Source organism: Sinocyclocheilus anshuiensis, unplaced genomic scaffold, assembly GCF_001515605.1.
Source record: "Sinocyclocheilus anshuiensis isolate Anshui unplaced genomic scaffold, SAMN03320099.WGS_v1.1 scaffold21, whole genome shotgun sequence".
In the NCBI taxonomy this organism is placed as follows: domain Eukaryota; kingdom Metazoa; phylum Chordata; class Actinopteri; order Cypriniformes; family Cyprinidae; genus Sinocyclocheilus; species Sinocyclocheilus anshuiensis.
The window spans coordinates 278,378-286,493 of NW_015536472.1; positions in this window are offsets into that span (position 1 = coordinate 278,378).

Consider the following 8,116-nt stretch of genomic DNA (forward strand, 5'->3'; position numbering starts at 1 on the left):
TAAACACATTTCATTACACCAAATACACAAAATAATGTTCTTTTTAGCAGCATCATATGACCCCTTTAAGAACATGAAAGTTATCATCATCATCATCATCATCATCCTCATCAAGTGTGTGGCCCTTCTGAAGCTCTCTCTCTCTCTCGGGTTTGTTTTATCCTTTAGCATGAGTGAATTTTACTGTTTAATTGCAAATCTGTTCACTTTAGATGTGATGCGTTAGATCTTTCACTAGACGTTACACTGAAACAGCTGAAATATTATGTGCATTACTGTAGATTATGTATTATATAATGATTGTGTGGGGGGAAAAGATCCAAAAGAAGGAACTAGATTTTCACATTTTAAATGTGAAACACACACACACACACACACACACACACACACACACACTCTCTTTACATTCACCATACACATTCATAACGCACATTCCCACTGTCCATCCAGCAATAAACTACAGATATTATTGGATAACAGAACAAAGCAAAAATCCCAAGTGTGTTTGTGGCAAAGCAGCAGGTTTGCTGATACACTGAAACATCTGCTGACAACCGTCTGTCACACACACACACACACACACACACACACACACACACAGACTAAAATGAATTCATTACATACCAAATGCAGTTTTATGGCTGGTGAATGTTCTGAAATCTGTGCTCATCCCCAGTGGTCTGTAGGTGGCAGTGTTGATCCAGCAAAACTCTTTCTGTCTGACTCCAGTCTGAGATCAGATTTCAGTCAGTCATTGGTGTTGAAGGCGCTGTTTTGCACACCATGACTTCAGAGGAGCCCTGTGGAAATCATCGTCCAGACCCTCACGGACCTCCAGCGACAAAGCACATGAACTGAAAGCGGAAGTTTAGCTGGCTCCATTAATGCAGACAGATGCAGCTAATGCATTTGACTGATAGCTAATGCACATGGGCAGCATTTAGAGAGGTGAAAATGGACGCTGTGCAATAGTTATATATCAAACAATACCTAATATATAATAAAATTATATGTGCACATTAAATATATATTCTGTATATTTAGCATTTTTATATAAAATATTTTAATTAATAAATTTTATATATAACTCTTATGCATATTGATATATAACTTGTGTGCAAAACGTTTTTGCACACAGTAGCTGTATATAACAAATATTAAATATCTATTATGTACACATTTATTCATTAATTTATTTTCATAATAAAGAAATAATTAATATTTATTATACATTCTTTTATATTTATTATATATATTGGATTAGTGGAATATATATATTTGTGGAATTATATTGTATTAGTGAATAGTAATATTTTTATAATATATATATAATTTATATAATTATTTATATTTATAAATAAGAACTTTTATATATAACTTATGCATATTTATGGATAGCTTGTGTGCAAAATAACCTTTGTAAAAAAATTGTAATTTTGTGTTTGTACATATATATATATATATATATATTTCAATATTTATTATATACACATTAATTTATTATTTTATTTATTTGTTTATAATAGATACTATAAATAATAAATATTTAAATTGATATAATTAAATTTATAATATATAAATATAGATTTGGCGTATGTGTTTGGTTTGGAGCAAAATATGCCTCACTATTCTGAAAATCCAATGAGTGGTTTGTGAACTTTTTCGTTTTATTAGTTATATTTAGAGTAAATTTCTGAACTTAGTTTAATATTGTCACCCTAATTACAATGCTCATTGTGCTATAAATACTCCTCTGCAGAACTGAATTATATTTATAAAGACATTTCCACATTTTATAAGTTCAGTGTAGTTTCCGAGGCCGAGAGCTGACGTGATGCTCTGGAATGTCGCGTCTGACCTCTGACCCCTGACCCGCTTTATTGAGATCATGTGAACAAGAAAGAAGGAAAAATAAAGTATAACACAAAGTCATGGGGAAGAAAATGAGGTTAGGCAGAAGATGAAGGAAACCCGAGTGATTTTGGAGCCGTTAACGGTCCAGACGCTCTCAGCGGAGCATCAGATGATCAGAGGTGTGTGGAAGTCATGAGCGTCGCAAGCCGCTGCGTCTCTGAGCTCCAGCCAAACTGTCATCAACAAACAAAAATCATCCCATTCCTATTAAAGCCCGTTTCTGCCACAGAATAAAAACATACATAAGCTATTGCAACTTTTTATCCCACAATCTTATAATTCTGAGTTTATATCTCTCAATTCTGAGTTTATATATCACAATTCTGAGTTTATATCTCAATTCTGAGTTTATATCTCGTAATTCTGAGTTTATATCTCAATTCTGAGTTTATATCTCGTAATTCTGAGTTTATATCTCAATTCTGAGTTTATATCTCGTAATTCTGAGTTTATATCTCAATTCTGAGTTTATATCTCGTAATTCTGAGTTTATATCTCATAATTCTGAGTTTATATCTCAATTCTGAGTTTATATCTTTCAATTCTGAGTTTACATCACAATTATGAGTTTATATCTGTCAATTCTGAGTTCATCTCGCAATTTCAAAATTTTATGTCTCACAATTCCGAGAAAGCTCAGAATTGCGATAAAAAAAAGTCGTAATTAGCTTTTTAATCACGTAGTGGAAACAAGTTTTCATATACATTCCTGTGCAACCAGTGGCATCAAATTTATTATAAATTATTAATTTTATATTAATAAAAATACAAGAATAATATTTTTTTTATAATAATTATATTATATTATATTATTATAATATTTATATTATTAATTATATTAAAGCGTTTTTACACATTTTCTTTAAAAAAATCCACACTGATATAAATAGTTTTCTTTAGAATATGTACAGACTTGTTTCATTTCTGTAAGCATGACATTTTATCATCAAGGTTTAACCTGTTCACAGTCTGGGTCAAGCAATCACATGTGGGATGCATTGTGTTTTTAGATGAGAGGACGTCAATGACTGAACACAAACACAGGAGCCTCAGTCTCCACTCACAGCCCGATGATGTCATGCGCATCCCATGAGGCCGTGCTTCTGTTTCACCATCGCTTCAATTATTTACAGTGTTTAATTGAATCAGTCGAAGCAGAGAGAGACTCCCGTGATGCCCGATGAAACCGTATCTGCTCTCCGGCCCGTCCAAGAGTATCGGTGCTCGACATCAATGATGCGAAATAAAAGACAGAGCGTGTGATTCTGTGATTCTGTGGTTCTGGGAAATGAAACGCAGCAGTTCGGGTCGCATTTGGACCAGGCTCCGCTCCAATCTCTCACCCACACAAACAAACCGAGCCGAACACAAACACAAACGCAGGGAAACTGCAGATGTGAACACAAACACGAGCTCGAGCAAACAAACAAACACGCATCTGTTCTGTGCTGTCCTGATTTTACCTCGACCTCCAACGCTATCAAACTACCATCTGCTGCACTGGTTTACACATTCAACACATTATTTCTCTTCATGTCGCTGATTTTTACGTTAAATGGATATATACAGTTAGTTTTATCAACTTCTAAACACTGTAATGTTTAGAAGTTGACAATGTAATGTCAGCTGAAAGGAAAGTCATTTCAGAAGAGGTTATACAAAGAAATGAAACATTATTTCTTGGATTTTACTCATTATTTAACATCTTTTTTAATGCGTATATTATGCATATCACTGAAAAAAAGACAATAAGTATAATTTACAAGTTTTTGCACATATTTTTTAAGTAAAATTTAAGTGCGGAATTAAGTAAAGTCTACTTAACTAAGTTATGTAAAAGTAGCAAAGGAAATGAGTCAATTTAACGTGGCCAGTTAGAGCTTGATGAGTCAATTCTACTTAATTATTTTAAGCTTACTCCGCAATACTCAAGCACATTTCACTCAGTCATGGTTTGTAAACTTCCCTCAAACATGTTATTAAAGCAATGTAACCTTATTAATTATTAATGCCCCAGTGCATGATGGGAACAATGGGATCATAACTTTAATAGTTACTTAAAGAATCCTTGTAAACATAACAAACAATTCCAAGTAAAATATGCGTATGTTCAAACTTACATTTCTACAAACTTAAATTGAGTACTAATATAGAATTTACTCTTTTTTTAAATTCTTGTCTGACCTAAATTAATGTAGAAATTACATTTGTTTTTCCGTAGTATTAACTTCACCACAAAATCATTTTTATCAGTGGGGCCTATATTTGAAATGCTTTTATTTTAATTTGAAATGCACATATATAGGCTAATTAGTTTTGTCAACTTTTAAACACTATTGTCATATTATTTCACCTTTTTAATGCATATATTATGACTTCAAAATGCCTATATGGAGTTAGTTTTGTCAACTTTTAAACACTATTATAATGTTTTACAAGCATGAGGGGTTAAACATAAGAGAGCTCAGTAACGTCAGCTGAAAGTAATTTCTGAAGTGCTTATACAGTACAATGAAAATAAACAACACATTTCTTTGACTTTAACCTTTTTATGCATATACTATATATATATATTTGAAATGCATTTATGTAACTTTTAAGTGCATATATAGAGTTAGTTTTGTCAACAGTATATATATATATTAAATGCATTTATTATTTTAATTTTAAATGCATACAGAGTTAGTTTTGTCAATGTTTAAACACTATTATATTGTTTTGCAAACATGAATAGTTGAAAAAATAAGATAGCTCATTATTGTTTTGGATCTAGCTCATTATTTAACTTTAAGGCATATGCATTTTAAATGCATTTATTATTTTAAAAGCATAGTTTAGTCAACATTTCAACAATATTATATTGTTTTGTGAGCATGAGGGTTTAAAAAAATAACTCATTATTTCTTAGATTTTACCCATTATTTCACCTTTTTTATGCATATATTATGCATACATTATTTTAAATTTAAATGCATATATTGAGTTTGTTTTGGCAACTTTTTGGAGTAAACTAACTTATAGATCAAACACTTGTAATTAACAAACAATCAACAAAAATTTGACTTTGTTCCTTTTTAGACCGCAACAAAAAGCACAGGGACCAATAGAGCTACACAGTAGTGCGCATAAAACTAATGAAAATAATGGAGATGATGCACCAATCACTGCTGGTTATTCTGAATAATGCTTGAGTGGTCTGGACTGCATGTCTTGTGAGGTTCAGGATATTTAAAGCAGCGACTAAACGAGCCGGTTCGCTTTCCAACATCAGCATCCGCTGGAAGAGTGAAGTCGAGTCTAGAGATCATATTCATCATTCACTCTCTCAACACAAAGACGGGCCTTTTCTCCAGCCCAACACACATCAGCACTTCTCCTCTCTGCTCGTCCCATCGGAGATTCGGTTTCCAGAGTCTGGAAGGAGCGAAACAGGCACAGAAGAATAACCTTTAGCAGCTGCTGGAGACACAATGGGCATCTTGCTGCTAATGGAGTCATTTGGGACTGAAGCCGACTGAACTCCTGCCAGATGCCAAAGCAGAAAGAAAGTCACTCAGAAGCGTTTGCTAACTTCATTCACTAGCATGTCTTTTGGACTTGTGAAATGGTAATATGGTATTCTTTAAATTACATTGGAGTACCACGTATAAATACCCTGGTACATGAATACGGCAATCAGCCAGTACTATGGTATGCATCCAAGTATGCTGGAAAACCATCACCGTACCATGGTATAACCACAGTACTATTTATTAGCATAAATGTTAAATAAATTAATTAAATTAAATTGAACAAATTTGTCTAAATAAATTAATAAAAAGATATTTAACAAATGTATTAACAAATAAACTACTGAATAAATTAATGAAATGTAACAAATTTATGAAAATAAACAAATAAATGAAATTTAATAAATGTAATAAATAAATAAATGTATTAAAATAAAATGTAATAAATGTATTAACAAATGTATAAATAAATAAATAAAAATAATAAATGTAACAAATAATACAAATGTATTAAAATAAATAAACAAAATGTAACAACTATTAGCAAATGTGTAAATAAATGAATGAATAAATAAATGTATTAAAATAAAATAAAATGTAACAAATGTATTAATACATAAATTAAAATAAATAATGTAACAAATAATACAAATTTATTAAAATAAACTAACAAAATGTAACAACTGTATTAACAAATGTATAAATTAATGAATGAATGAATGGGTTCTGTAGAGAGACTGTCAGGAAATATCTGTTAAAACTGTAAATGAAAAAATGTGATATGCTTTCATAACTCCAGCTGCATGAAATGCATGTGTGCGACAGTTAAATACACCAAAGTTAAAGACTAAATTGTTTAATTTTCACATTAGACTCATCAAGTATAAAAATAACTTAAATCTACCATTTAAACACGCCATCAAGAATAATTCTGTAAGTTTGTGCAATTGCAGCAGAAAACAGAAGCTCTGAGAATGTGTTGAAGTGTGTCTTTGGGCAGGATAGCAGATGTCTAGCCCAACATCAGCTCACAACTCCAATCCAACTCAAATACATACAGCGAGAGGGAAGGGGAACCATAAACTTACAATTTCCTGAAAACACACTTTCCTTAAATCCCCCTAAGCTTTAAACCACAAAATGTGCTCAACCCACACACACGTTCGCCCCGTCAGGCCTCTGTCCCTCCTGACTGTGTAGGAGGTTATTTTTGACAGACTTCCACTTCTTCACACAAAGCAGGCAGCATTTGAGCTTTAGTTTGACGTTTTCTGCCATCAAACACACATACAAGCGGAGTTCAAAAACATGTGAGCTGCCAACATACATAAACAAATGCCTTCGAAGGTCCAAAACTCACAGTACATGAATGCAAAGACTTCTAGATGTAAAAGCTTGATTTCATGCATTTGTGCATTACCAAACATGTCAGACTGCAATAGTAACACAAAGACACATTATAGTATGTTATTGATTAGTGTCTTATAAAGCACAGGTTTGATGTTAACAAAGCAATGCTTGTTTTAGTTTTTTTAATTAGAATCAACCTTTTTGAATAAATCATTTTCAGTATTGAATGCAATATTTATATTTATCAAAGAGTCTAATTTGTAGAGAATTAGCTTGGCACAACAGTATTCACTGTCAAAACGAAATAATTTTTTAAATTTTGTAAATAAACATCATTGGAGTATGTTTTACAAGAAAATACTATTTCAGTCTTTCTACTTCAAAATTTCACTTACTTTGTAATTATTTGGGACATTTACTATCAATTTCTGAGTGAATTTGTTTTAAGGAAATCCTACACCAATATTTTTTTTAAGTACGGAATTGCCTTCACCAGAAAGTATAAAATACAAGGCTTTAATGCCTTAAAGTGCTGTCTAGGAAGGTGGCTGACTAGGTTTTGGAAACTGCATTAGGGGAGGTTAGAGAAAGAGCTGGTTACTCACCGTGGGCTGGTCGAATGCTCTACTTTCCATTAATGGTAACTGGAGCTAATCCGAAGTGCATGAAGGGTCAGGCTGTTCAACAGACCACAACACAGATCCGACTGTAATCTCTCTCCTGCACGCAAGCTGGATCCCTGAGCTGAGAGGGACACAGAACGAGGATTACAGCAGAATCAAACAGTTATATTACACCCCTGTGTGTGTGCGTATATATATATATATATATATGACATACTGTATGCCTCCAGATGAAGTTCATGTCCATATTTGTTTTACCTTTATTTTTAAACTGCTTGAAACAGTGGTTAAACAACTTATTTCTTCTTGAATTTTTTTTCTTTCCTCATTTAGGGTGATTAATATAACCCTAAGTTTTGACACATAAATGTGTTTTGGAAAGGCAAATTTGGTAGACTATTGTGTTCATAAATACGAAATAAAATATAACATAAAACAAACTGCTTAAAACTGTCACGGAAAGCCAGGAGAGACAAGGCAAGATCCAATTGCAGTTTATTGAAAGTAACAAATGATCAAAACAGAACAAAAACGTGGCAAAATGTAATCCAAAACATAGAGAACACATAACATGAACAACATGAAACAACTATGAACTCAGAAGACAATACACAATCTAGCAGCAATGACAGACAGAGTGAGCATGGAATATATAGATGGGATAATGAGTAAATGATAAACAGGTGATCATGATCAGAAATAATAAACAGGTGCTACTGA